The following is a 13,724-nucleotide window of genomic DNA, read 5'->3' as shown; positions in this document are numbered from 1 at the left end:
ATCTTAAGATGCCAGAATAGTCTCTAACTCCATATCCTGTATCTTGGACACACTGAGGTGGGGGTTGGACTTCCAAAGGTCTCAGGTAGCCCCTCCGTCATGGCTTTGCTGGGCCTATCCACAGAGCAGCTCTCATGAGTTGGAGTCTTGTGCCTGTAGCTCTCCCAAGCTAGGGTTTCACACGGAGAGCATGACTGTAAGTTTTGGAGTCTCAAGGGCTACCCCAAACCCAGAGCTCCACTAGGCATTGCCCTAATGCGGATTCTCTGCAGTGACTCCAACCCTGTTATAAGTCTCTGCCTAGGGTCTCAGACTGTCTGTGACATCCTCTGAAAAACAGGAAGAGGTTGGTATGACCCCATAACTCTTACATTTTGCCTGTTTTCAGAATTAACACCAAATAGACACAACCATGGTTTACAGTTTGTACCTCCGGGAAGCAGTGAGTCAAGCCACAACTGGGCCTGCTTGAGCCATGGCTGGAGTGACTGAAGGGCACTGCACTAGCAGGGGGCAGAGCCCTGAGGCTTAGGTCAGTGAATGCTGAGGTCCTACAAGCATTTATCCAGAAATCTTGCTTTCAAGGCCCTAGCCTACCTGAGAATCTCCGAAATGCCTTTTAGTTCATTTCTTTTGCATTGATGAACATAGCCTAGCTTCCTTCTATCCATATTAACCTCTTTAGCAAATAGTTAGTATTCTCACCTAAACATGATTTTTTATTCCTTACATAGCCATAATGAGAGTTTTCCAAAAATTTTTGTTCTATTTCCCTTTTAATAATGAATTCCAACCTTAAATCATTTTTCTCTTCTCTTGTTTTACTGTAAGAGGTTAAAAGAAGCCATTCAGCACCTTGACTATTTTGATACTTGGATATTTCTTCTGCATATATCCTAATCTATAGCTCTTAAGTTCTCCTTTCCTCAAAGTCTGAGGTTACAGACATAGTTCTGTAAAATGTTTTGCTGCTGTACAACAAGCCTGGCCTTTTCTCTGGTTTCGAACACCTGTAACTGATTTCTACAAGAGACCTCATCACAATGTTCTTCACTAGCTATATTTCTACTCAAAGTCTTTTCACAATCAACTAAGTAATCCATAAGAAGATCAGGCTCTATCTAAGGCTCTTCTCTTCTGGATACTCACCACAGTTGCTCGCCATGTTCCATTCATGACAATCGAGGCTTTTTCTAGCCTATTCATCCAGAATCTTCCTACTGATCACACAATTCCACAACTGCTTCCACAATCTCAGATGTCTGTTATATAACAACAACTATACTTCTTGAAACCAATTTTCTGTCTTAGTCCTTTTTTGTGCTTGTATAATGGAATACCACAGACTTGGGGATTTAAATTGAACAGAAAATTATTTGGCTTGTGATTCTGGAGGCTGAGAAGTCTAAGACTGAGGGGTTGCATCTGATGGGACCTTCTCACTATGTCAAAACATGGCAAAAAGTATCACAAGGGGAAGAAAAGGCCAAAATCACTTTTATATGTAATTCAATCTCATGATAATGAAACCACTCCAGAGATAATATTAATCCACTTTTCATAACTCACATGAGCAGAGCCTTCCTGAGTTAATTACTTCTTGAAGGTCTCACTTCTCAATATTTTTGCAATAGGGATTAAGTTTTAACACATACTCTTTGGGGGACATGTTCAAATCAGCACCTACTTTATATACACATTAGAAAAAATTAGAATTCTATTAATTTTCTGTTACCAAACATAAACCTGCATACTATATACAACTATGTTCAGCTCTTTATCAATTTTACCATAAAAAATATGTGCCTTCCTTCTATCAAAGGGATGAATTTACATATATTTTGGGTCATATCCTCTCCACATTAAAAAAAAAGGTAGCTCATCAGTCTTTTTTTAAACTGTCCCAACTTTCCATACCACAAACAGACAAGCAAACAAAATATTTTCTTGAATCCCACATCTTCTCCCAGATAATAATTTCAATTTTGTCTTTTTCATCATAATTTTCTATTTATTTCATAATAGTTATCTGTTTAATTATCTTTTCCCCACATTCTCTTTAATTTATTCTGGTAAATGTTAACTCTCTGATAGGGTTCTTATGATAATAAAATGAGGAAATGAGATCAATATCACAATTAGATTATTATTATTCACCAATTGCTCTTTGGGAGCATTTAACAGACTGACCATCTTCCTCTTGAAACTCTCATTTTGGATACATGATCTGTGTTCTTGGATTGGCCCCCTCCCTCTCTAACATATCTTTCTCTTCTTAAATGCACCTGCTCACTTGATAGTTCAATGTGAATTTCTTTGCTCTAAAACTCTAGGTGCCTGAGGAATGAGTCTCTTATTAAGACTTTACACAGGTTCTGTATAACATCTCTTTTGCTACGGATACTTTGGAAATTATTGGATTCACTGTAATAAAGGCCAATATAGGGTTGCTCTCATGTAGTTTGATCCAGCTGAAAAGCCTTCTCTTGCTGAGGTGCCATTTAAAAAATAACATCCTAAAAGCCAACAGAAATGTGTTGATTATTTTCCCCCCACATTTAAAAATACTGAGAGGACCCAACATGGTGGCGGGTGGCGAGGCAGCGCTTTCAGTACCTCCTCAATAACGGGGTCAGAGAGATGCATTAATACGTTCAGATTCTACCTCCTGAGAAACTTCTAGCAAAATTCCGCTGAAGTGAGACCTACTGGTGAATTTGTAGGATTATTGGAGGTGACAGTTTGCCCCAGACGAGTGAATCTCTGCCACGCGACTAGGAGGTCCAGACCCGCCACCCGCCGCTGCTGCGCAGCAAACAGCACAGTAGGAGGCGGTTCAGCAGGTGCGGCATAGGGACCCTATGAAGAGGTCTCTAACCAAGCCTTCATGAAACCGTGAACCGGAACCGGAACCGAAACCGAGACTGGGTCAGACCAGAGACAGGCCAGACCCACCCCTCCCTTTGGACACTCTGGCAAGGAGCCTGGGGCCCGCCATAGCAGAGAGGTGACGTCACCAGAATTCAGCTGATGGGTTTCCTTCCCAGCGGAATCGGCTTTAGCAGGTGTGTGATTCCCACCCCCACCAGATACATACAGCCGGGAAATCTCAAAAATCTCGACCCAGAGCTCCATGGGCATGACTGTAGGGGCCGAGGGAAGCAGAGGGGACTCCTGACCCCCAACTCCCCCTACCGCCAGCTGCGTGGGCATGTCTGTAGCGGCAGAGGGAAGCAGAGGGGACTCCTGACCCCCAACTCCTCCTACCGCCAGCGGCGTGGACGTGACTGTAGGGGCCGAGGGAAGCAGAGGGGATTTTCGATCCCCAACTCCCCTTACCACCAGCGGCAACACCCAAGGTCTTAGTCGCCAGTTCCCGGGGGCATGCCCACCAAAGGGGTCCGGAAAAATTAAACTGTCGGTTCCCAGATCACTGCTCCATAGCACTGGGGCTTGGATGAATGACAGAGAGAGTGCTCAGTCATTCGGGAAATAGGGCATGTGGTGGGGTTGCAAGTGTAATCAGATCCTTGGAGAGCGCCTCCGGTGAGCGGGGGTCTAGCTGGCTGACAGGAGGAAGGGGGAGGGGCAGAAGAAGAGAAACGGCTCTGGACTAACAGGATTGAGAGACCCCCAGGAGCCGCCTTTCAGGGATTGCTGTTGGCACATAGAGGGCAGAAGCACGGCTCGGAGGGCACAGCTCCGCCTACTAGAAGAGAAGAAAATGGATATCTAAGACTTCATTTTTTTAAAATTTCTATTTTATTAGTTTTTTTCTCCCCTTTTCCTTACTTCTTTCTTTCCCTTTTCAAGTTTTATTGTTCTTTCCATTCTCCTCTATTCTATCTCTCTCTCCCTCTTTCTTTTTAAGAGCTCCTTCCTTCCCCTTCCCCCCAACTTTCTTCCCAAGCATTATGTCTTCCATTACGTGTAACTGTCTAAATGCAAATAGGTGATCGTTTCAAGGCTGTCTATAGGGCTCCTAAATACCTAGCTATTACCAAACACCCTGATCCAATCGCCTGTTAATATCCCCCTTCAGTAGAGCAATATTCCACAGTAGCCAAGACACACTAACCTTCATACCATCATAGCACCTAACCTAAACATAAAGTCCTAAGACCAAACAACAAATCACAATATGCATACAGAATCCGTAAGCCTTTTATGAATTGAAGGAATCAGCTTTAAAGTATAATAAAGCCCAACATTTCTAGGCATAGTCTCCCACCACAAAGGAGAGACCACAGAGATATACAAAACCAAAACAAATTTATAGGAGAAAACAGAAACACAGCAGTTAAACAGAGTTGGAAAGTAACGTGAACACCATGAAAAAATAAGGGAAAAAAGGATTACAAACAATGCAGAACAACTTAAATTTATAGGAGAACCTAGAGGCATCAGAAAAATGGGCAGAGAAAGAACTCGAGGCATACTTGACTCAGATGGAATGGAATCTTAGAGAAGTCATTAGACAGCAAGTCCAAACAATGAAAGAATACTTTGAAAACGAATTGCATAAGCAAATTCAAATAGCAAAACATGAACTCTATCAGGAGATAGAGATTTAAAAAAAAAATCAAACAGTAATCCTAGAAATGCAGGAAACCATAAACCAAATTAAAAACTCAAACGAGAATATTACAAATAGACTAGATCAAATAGAAGTCAGAACATCAGATAATGAAGACAAAGTTTATCAACTCGAAAAGAATATAGTCAACACAGAAAGGATGGTAAGAAATCACCAGCAATCCATCCATGACATATGGGATGTCATAAAAGAACCAAACTTGAGAGTCATTGGGATAGAAGAAGGTATAGAGGTTCAAACCAAAGGAATGAACAATCTGTTGAATGAAATAATCTTAGAAAACTTCCCAGATATGAAAGATGGAATCGATTGCCAAATCCTGGAAGCCTACAGGACCCCAAACATACAAAACTGTAATAGACCAACTCCAAGACACATAATTATGAAGATATCCAACATATAGAACAAGGAGAGAATATTAAAAGCTACAAGAGAAAGGAGGCAGATTACATTCAGGGGTAAACCAATTAGGTTAACGGCTGATTTTTCATCTTAGAAGTTGAAAGTGAGAAGATCCTGGAACAATGTATTTCAAATGCTGAAAAATAATGGATTCCAACCAAGAATACTGTATCCAGCAAAATTAAGCTTCAGATTTGACAATGAAATTAAAATATTTCACAATAAACAAAAGTTAAAAGAATTTGCAGCCAGAAAACCAGCACTGCAAGGCATTTTGAGCAAAACACAACAAGAAGAGGAATTGAAAAACAGCACCCAAAACTAACAGTGGGAGGTAACTCAGTAAAGGCGGGAAAAATAACCAAAGAGGAAAAACTAGCCAATTAAAATAAATAAATAAATAAATAAATAAATAAATAAATAAACATGACTGGCAGTACAAACCATATATCAATAGTAACCATAAATGTTAATGGCTTAAATTCACCAATCAAGAGACATAGGCTAGTAACCTAGATTAAAAAAAACAGATCCAACAATATGCTGCCTTCAGGAGAGTCATATGATAGGAAAAGACATACACAGGCTGAAGGTGAAAGGGTGGGAAAAATCATACCACTCACATGGTCCTCGGAAGCAAGCAGGAGTGGCCATACTCATATCGAATAAAATCAACTTCAAACCTAAGTTAATCAAAAGGGATAAAGAAGGACACTATATACTGTTAAAAGGAACCATTCACCAACAAGACATAACAATTATCAATATGTATGCACCAAATAATGGTGCTGCAACGTTCATAAAACAAACTCTCCTCAAGCTCAAGAGTCAAATAGACCACAACACAATAATTATGGGTGACTTCAACACACTGCTCTCTCCATTGGACAGATCCTCCAGACAAAAGCTGAATAAAGAAACTATAGAACTCAATAACACAATCAATAACCTAGACTTAACCGACATATATAGAATATATCAACAATCATCAAGTGGATACACGTTCTTCTCAGCAGCACATGGATCCTTCTCAAAGATAGACCATATATTATGCCATAGGGCAACTCTTAGTAAATATAAAGGTGCGGAGATAATACCATGCATCTTATCTGATCATAATGGAATGAAACTGGAATTCAATGATAAAAGAAGGAAGGAAAAATCCTGCATCACCTGGAAAATGAACAATATGTTACTGAATGATTAATGGGTTACAGAAGACATAAAGGAGGAAATCAAAAAATTCTTAAAGATAAATGAAAATACAGACACAACATATCGGAATCTATGGACACAATGAAAGCAGTTTTAAGAGGGAAATTCATTGCCTGGAGTTCATTCCTCAAAAAAAGAAAAAAAAAACAACAAATAAATGAGCTCACACTTCATCTCAAAACCCTAGAAAAGGAAGAGCAAAACAACAGCAAATGTAGTAGAAGGCAAGAAATAATTAAAATCAGAGCAGAAATCAACAAAATTGAAACAAAAAAATACATTCAAAAAATTGATAAAACGAAAAGTTGGTTCTTTGAAAAAATAAATAAGATCTACACACCCTTAGCCATGCTAACGAAGAGAAAAAGGGAGAGAACTCAAATTACTAACATACAGGATGAGAAAGGCAATATCACAACAGACACTACAGAAATACAGAAGATAATTAGAAATTATTTTGAAACCCTATATTCCAAAAAAATAGAAGATATCGATAAATTTCTTAAGTCATATGATTTGCCCAGATTGAGTCAGGAAGATACACACAATTTAAACAGACCAATAACAAAGGAGGAATTAGAAGAAGCCATCAAAAGACTACCAACCAAGAAAAGCCCTGGACCGGATGGGTATACAGCGGAGTTTTACAAAACCTTCAAAGAAGAATTAATACCAATAATTTTCAAGTTATTTCAAGAAATAGAAAAACAAGGAGCTCTTCAAAATTCATTCTATGAGGCCAACATCACCCTGATCCCGAAACCAGACAAAGACACTTCAAAGAAAGAAAACTACAGACCAATATCTCTAATGAACTTAGATGCAAAAATCCTCAATAATATCCTGGTGAATCGAATACAAAAGCATATCAAAAAAATTGTGCACCATGATCAAATAGGATTCATCCCTGGGATGCAAGCCTGGTTCAATATACAGAAAACAATAAATGTTATTCACCACATCAATAGACTTAACGATAAGAACCACATGATCATCTCGATAGATGCAGAAAAAGCATTCGAACAAAGTATGACATCCCTTTATGTTCAAAACACTAGAAAAACTAGGGATAACAGGAACTTACCTCAACATTGTAAAAGCTATATATGCTAAGCCTCAGGCTAGCATCATTCTAAATGGAGAAAAACTGAAGGCATTCCCTCTAAAATCTGGAACAAGACAGGGATGCCCTCTATCACCACTTCTATCCAATTTAGTTCTCGAAATACTAGCCAGAGCAATTAGACAGACAAAAGAAATTAAAGGCATAAAAATAGGAAAAGAAGAACTTAAATTATCACTTTTGTGGAGGATATGATACTATATCTAACAGACCCAAAAGGGTCTACAAAGAAACTACTAGAGCTAATAAATGAATTCAGCAAAGTGGCAGGATATAAAATCAACACGCATAAATCAAAGGCATTACTGTATATCAGCGACAAATCTTCTGAAATGGAAATGAGGAAAACCACCCCATTCACAATATCTTCAAAAAAAATTAAAATACTTAGGAATCAACCTAACAAAAGAGGTTAAAGATTTATACAATGGAAACTACAGAACCCTAAAGAGAGAAATAGAAGACGATCTTAGAAGATGGAAAAATATACCCTGTTCATGGATAGGCAGAACTAACATCATCAAAATGGCTATGTTACCCAAAGGTATCTATAGGTTTAATGCAATGCTAATCAAAATCCCAATGGCATTTCTTGTAGAAATAGATAAAGCAATCATGAAATTCATATGGAAAAACAAAAGACCCAGAATAGCAAAAGCAATTCTAAGCAGGAAGTGTGAATCAGGCGGTATAGCGATACCAGATTTCAAACTATACTACAGAGCAATAGTAACAAAAACAGCATGGTACTGGTACCAAAACAGGCGGGTGGACCAGTGTTACAGAATAGAGGACACAGAGAACAATCCACAAAACTACAACTTTCTTATATTTGATAAAGGGACTAAAAGCATGCAATGGAGGAAGGATAGCATCTTCAACAAATGGTGCTGGGAAAACTGGAAATCCATATGCAACAAAATGAAACTGAATCCCTTTCTCTCACCATGCACAAAAGTTAACTCAAAATGGATCAAGGAGCTTGATATCAAATCAGAGACACGCCGTCTGATAGAAGAAAAGGTTGGCTCCGATCTACATATTGTGGGGCAGGCTCCAAATTCCTTAATAGGATGCCCATAGCACAAGAGTTAATAACAAGAATCAACAAATGGGACTTACTTAAACTAAAAAGTTTTTTCTCAGCAAGAGAAACAATAAGAGAGGTAAATAGGGAGCCTACATACTGGGAACAAATTTTTACTCCTCACACTTCAGATAGAGCCCTAATATCTAGAGTATACAAAGAACTCAAAAAATTAAACAATAAGATAACAAATAACCCAATCAACAAATGGGCCAAGGACCTGAACAGACACTTCTCAGAGGAGGACATACAATCAATCAACAAGTACATGAAAAAAATGCTCACCATCTCTAGCAGTCAGAGAAATGCAAATCAAAACCACCCTAAGATACCATCTCACTCCAGTAAGATTGGCAGTCATTATGAAGTCAAACAACAACAAGTGCTGGCGAGGATGTGGGGAAAAGGGTACACTTGTACGTTTCTGGTGGGACTGCAAATTGGTGCGGCCAATTTGGAAAGCAGTATGGAGATTCCTGGGAAAGCTGGGAATGGAACCACCATTTGATCCAGCTACTGCCCTTCTCGGACTATTCCCTGAAGACCTTAAAAGAGTGTACTATAGGGATACTGCCACATCGATGTTCATAGCAGCACAATTCACAATAGCTAGACTGTGGAACCAACCTAGATGCCCTTCAATAGATGAATGGATTAAAAAATGTGGCATTTATACACAATGGGATATTACTCAGCACTAAAAAATGACAAAATCATGGAATTTGCAGGGAAATGGGTGGCATTAGAGCAGATTATGCTAAATAAAGCTAGCCAATCCCTAAAAAACAAATGCCAAATGTCTTCTTTGATATAAGGAGAGCAACTAAGAACAGAGCAGGGAGGAAGAGCATGAGGAAAAGATTAACACTAAACAGAGACGAGAGGTGGGAGGGAAAGGGAGAGAGAAGGGAAATTTCATGGAAATGGAAGAAGACCCTCATTGTTATACAAAATTACATATAAGAGGTTGTGAGGGGAAAGGGAAAAAAAAGGGGAGAGAATTGAATTACAGCAGATGGGGTAGAGAGAGAAGATGGGAGGGGAGGGGAGGGGGCGATAGTAGAGGATAGGAAAGGTAGCAGAATACAACAGTCACTAATATGGCATTATGTAAAAACGTGGATGTGTAACCGATGTGATTCTGCACTCTGTATACGGGGTAAAAATGGGAGTTCATAACCCAATTGAATCAAATGTATGAAATATGATATGTCAAGAGCTTTGTAATGTTTTGATCAACCAATAAAAAAGATAAATAAAAATAATAACTGTGCTTCTTCCTTCATGATTAAGGGGACAAAGTATAAGAACTTGCCTTGCAATTGAATATGAATCCTACTGTGCACTATGTTTTAGTATATTCAGAAAGTTCTCCAAGGTGGAAGATCCATGTAGGAACCAGGCTGTGCACTGGTCACCAATTTCTCTGAGTCCTATGAAATCCAGCATACACAAACTCAAAAAGTTACATGAAATGGATATAATCTCTTAAAGATAAGCAGTAAGGGACAACAAAACCCTACAATTCATCATGAGCTGATCCTGAAGACTCAAAAATCCACCTGGGACAGGTGGAGTCTCAACCATAAATCCCACTTGCACAACAGAGGAGAGATCCCACAAAAAAAGACCACCATGAACTTTGTACTCCATGGCATTGTGATAGCTTGGCTAAGAATTCAAAGACAATCTATTTCCAAAGGGCACTGAAAAAGATTTAGGTCATGTGGTCAGATTCTCACTATCTCAGGTTATTATATTCCTTGTTTATTCTACAGTTATTCTTGAGAACTACAAGAAAGAAGGGGGAAAGGCTAGGGAACTGGGTTGGACCAAGAGAATTATCCTAAACCCAGTATTTTCATGGAATGTATTGCATACATGTAATACATGCATACATGAATTGTTAAAAGAATCTAGAATACCTATCTCTAATTTCTTTCCTCATGAGCTCATCAATGTTTTGAATCTGGGTAATGCTCTACAAAATTGTGAGTAAATCAAGTTCTCTCTAAAATAAATAATGACACAGATTTATATATTTAATACAGCTCTAAGACAAAATAATAAAGATGCACCACTGTTTATACCAGGTGAAAGCCGTTTCTGTTGGTCTCTGGTTATTAATGTAAGAAAAAGGCATATACCATAGGAATAGCTACATTCCATGTACTATGCCAAGCTCTGTAGATTTATTTTATAAATTGGGTTGGAATCAGGGAACTCGTTTCAATCCCCGTAGCTTCAAAAGCCTACTCCCATCTCCCCATCAACAAAACAAAACAAAACAACAACAACAACAAAAAAAAACCTCAGTAACTTATCACTGTGCTTTGTGTTTTTCACTAAGACTCAGATAAGACTCTTCTTCCCAGTATATTTCTACCAATAATTGCATTTCAATCATCTGGATCCTTTTAGGAAATTGATTTAGGGTTAGAGTCATTCATGATAAATTCAATGCCAAAATTTTCATAATTTATTGGACTTATCTATTCTAATTAAAGGAATTTAATGACATCTTTGCTTCTTTCCTCATAAGCCATCTTTGTACACAGTTTCAGTCAGCTTACTGAGCAAACAATTAAAATATTTGGCTCATTCTAGCTATAGGGCAACAAGCAATGAGGATGATAGGAAGGGACATAAGAAAATTTGTTTCCCTTGAAAAGTACATATTATAAGGATGTAGAAGCAAGGCATCATTGGCTTGAATAGACTGGTAAAAAAGTTCTGTTTTGCAGGCAAAACAGTCCATGAGGTTTTGGTGTTTGAGGTTCTCTGGAATGAATCTCTTTTGATTCTATGGTGCTTCTCTTTTCTATTCAATCTGTTGTTACAAAGAAATCTGACAAAGATTTGGATTCAATCTAAGCTGAAATTTAGCAACCCAGAACAGATAGGATGTCTTATTATTTGCTATGACAATTCTGCTGTTGTAACAATAGCAACAGCAAGAAGTGCTTTGGTCACTAGCATATTAAGATCTGGATTCTCTTACTATACCTCAAACTAGGAATTTAAGACTGAACTCTTACCATTTTCTGTCATCAAGCTCTCTAGTGCAGTTGGAAGCCGCAAGCCTTCCTTCTTTTCCTATAATCCTTGGTTCTTCCTATTTATTTTATATAAATAGGTACATGTTTCCCCATGTCTTGACTACAAATCCTATTTCACTTTATAGAATTTAAATAACTGATTCACATGTAAAGCCATTAACCACTAGAGTTCCCAATTCTGCAGTAACTAGATCTTCAATGCCTTCAAGCCCAATCAACTTAAATGACCCATCTACTGATTTTCATTTCCTTGAGAGCCTATTACCTCTCCAAGAGCCAAATATTATATTAGTCAGGATCCTTAGTTGCAAACATTAGAAACTATTCTGGCTTATTTAAGGAGAAAATAATTTTAAGGGCTATTATGGAACTTATATAAATTGGAAAGGGCCAAAGGGCATGATTCTGAAGCTAACCTCTCAGAAGCAATGATACCATATTGCAGGAGCTACTCTGGAAGAGATACTAGCTAGTTTAGTGTTACTACAACAAAATGCTTGAATCTGGGTACTTTATGAAGTAGAGAAGTTTATCTGGCTCAAGATTATGATAGCTAGAAGGTTCAAACAGCATGTGTGTCCTGGCAAAGGTCCTATGTCTGAATCTTGACATGACAGAGAAGCAGAAAGGGAACCAGCCACATGCAGATTGGGCACATGTACAAAACAGTGAGTCAATACAGCCAAACTCACTTTATAAGGATTCAATGTCTTGGGAACTCATCTGATCTAATCACAGCTTTATTAATCTCTTCATGAGGGCAGTGCCCCTGTGATCCCACCAGACCTCACCTCATAAAGATCCACCACCTTGCAAAACTGTCACACCAAGACCATATTTCCAGCACGTGGGTCTTTAGGTGAATGGTGGTTGGTGCAAGATGTGGGTGGGTTGGGGAGCAATCATATCTAAACCATATTTCATACCCAAACCATGCCATATGTTCACTTACTAATGCAAATCTTATGTGGGTTCCAGCGACTAAAGAAATCTAGGTCACATTCTAACATCTAAAACTGCAAAAAAGTCTGGCATAAATTTGTTGGACATTGCCTTAAGAAGACAAACTAATGTGAAGAATCACAAGGGAAAACAGTTAACTACCACTAGTGATGAGTGTCACTACATGATGAGTGTCACTGCACGTTAAGAACACCTGACTAATATTACCCAACTTGAGATAGTCATTATTAGCATTCACCAATTATTTTTTGATTTCCTTCTTCTCCTAGATAGTAATGGAAAACTACACTTTTTTTTCTTTTTAGAAGCCAACAGAGGTCATATGACTTCCCTCAGCTGATGGAATGGAAATGGAAATGACAGGTGTCACTATAGGACAGGAGTGTTTTTGAGCTGATATGTATTTCCAAGTCTCTCTTGCCCTGCTGCAGTGAACACTGAAGCCCCAAAGGGAGATGGCAGCATCATAACTGGGAGGATCTCTAGCAGCCCAGGAACCTGAATAAGTACTTTGAAAAGGAGCTCTTTGCTAAAGCAATGGACATACCGCAGAATCAAAAGAAAACACCTTTTATTCTAACTCCTTCAACTTTTTCTGTGGCATAATCTAGCCAATGCTGACAGGCATAGACCTCTCTCCTGACTATACATTTTATACTGTATGTACCTAACAGCTTGCAAGTCATGGCATTGGGAAGTCACAAAAACACTCCAAATTCAGTGTTCTAAAATTGATTCTGCACTTGTCCACGAATTGTTCTTCCATTGTTTCTTTCTTCAGAAAAGCATCCAACAGATGAGTCTATTTAATCTAAGAACCTAAGGATCTTTCCTGATTCTTCCTATTTTCTTGTTACCCATCTGCTGTCAATGTACAAGTGTTATGGTTTTTATTTTCTTTCTACTTCTATAGTCCCATCTTGGTCCCACAGCTTAGTCCAAAAAACTATCCATTGTAGATTTATTGAAATAGTCTCATACCTAGTCACACACATTTATCTCTGCCGTCCAACAAGCCTCTACATTACAAACAGCATGGTCCTTTGGGGGTTTATTTGTTTGTTTTTAAATGTAGGGTCATTCCATAACTTTCATCTTTAAAACTCACTAATGGCTTTTCATTTCTCTTAGTGTAAAGCTGATATTCCTACGTGACTCTTTAAGACTCTACATGTTCTAACTTTTTGTTCATCTTATCTTCATGCTCATCTCCAAAAACGCTGTTGTCCAGTTCTTAGGACATGCCATCCTCTTTTCTACCTCAGAGCTTGTGTTCCT

The sequence above is a fragment of the Marmota flaviventris genome, chromosome 6 (assembly GCF_047511675.1).
Source record: "Marmota flaviventris isolate mMarFla1 chromosome 6, mMarFla1.hap1, whole genome shotgun sequence".
In the NCBI taxonomy this organism is placed as follows: domain Eukaryota; kingdom Metazoa; phylum Chordata; class Mammalia; order Rodentia; family Sciuridae; genus Marmota; species Marmota flaviventris.
The sequence above is the reverse complement of the archived record's forward strand: the minus strand, read 5'-3'. Positions refer to the sequence as shown.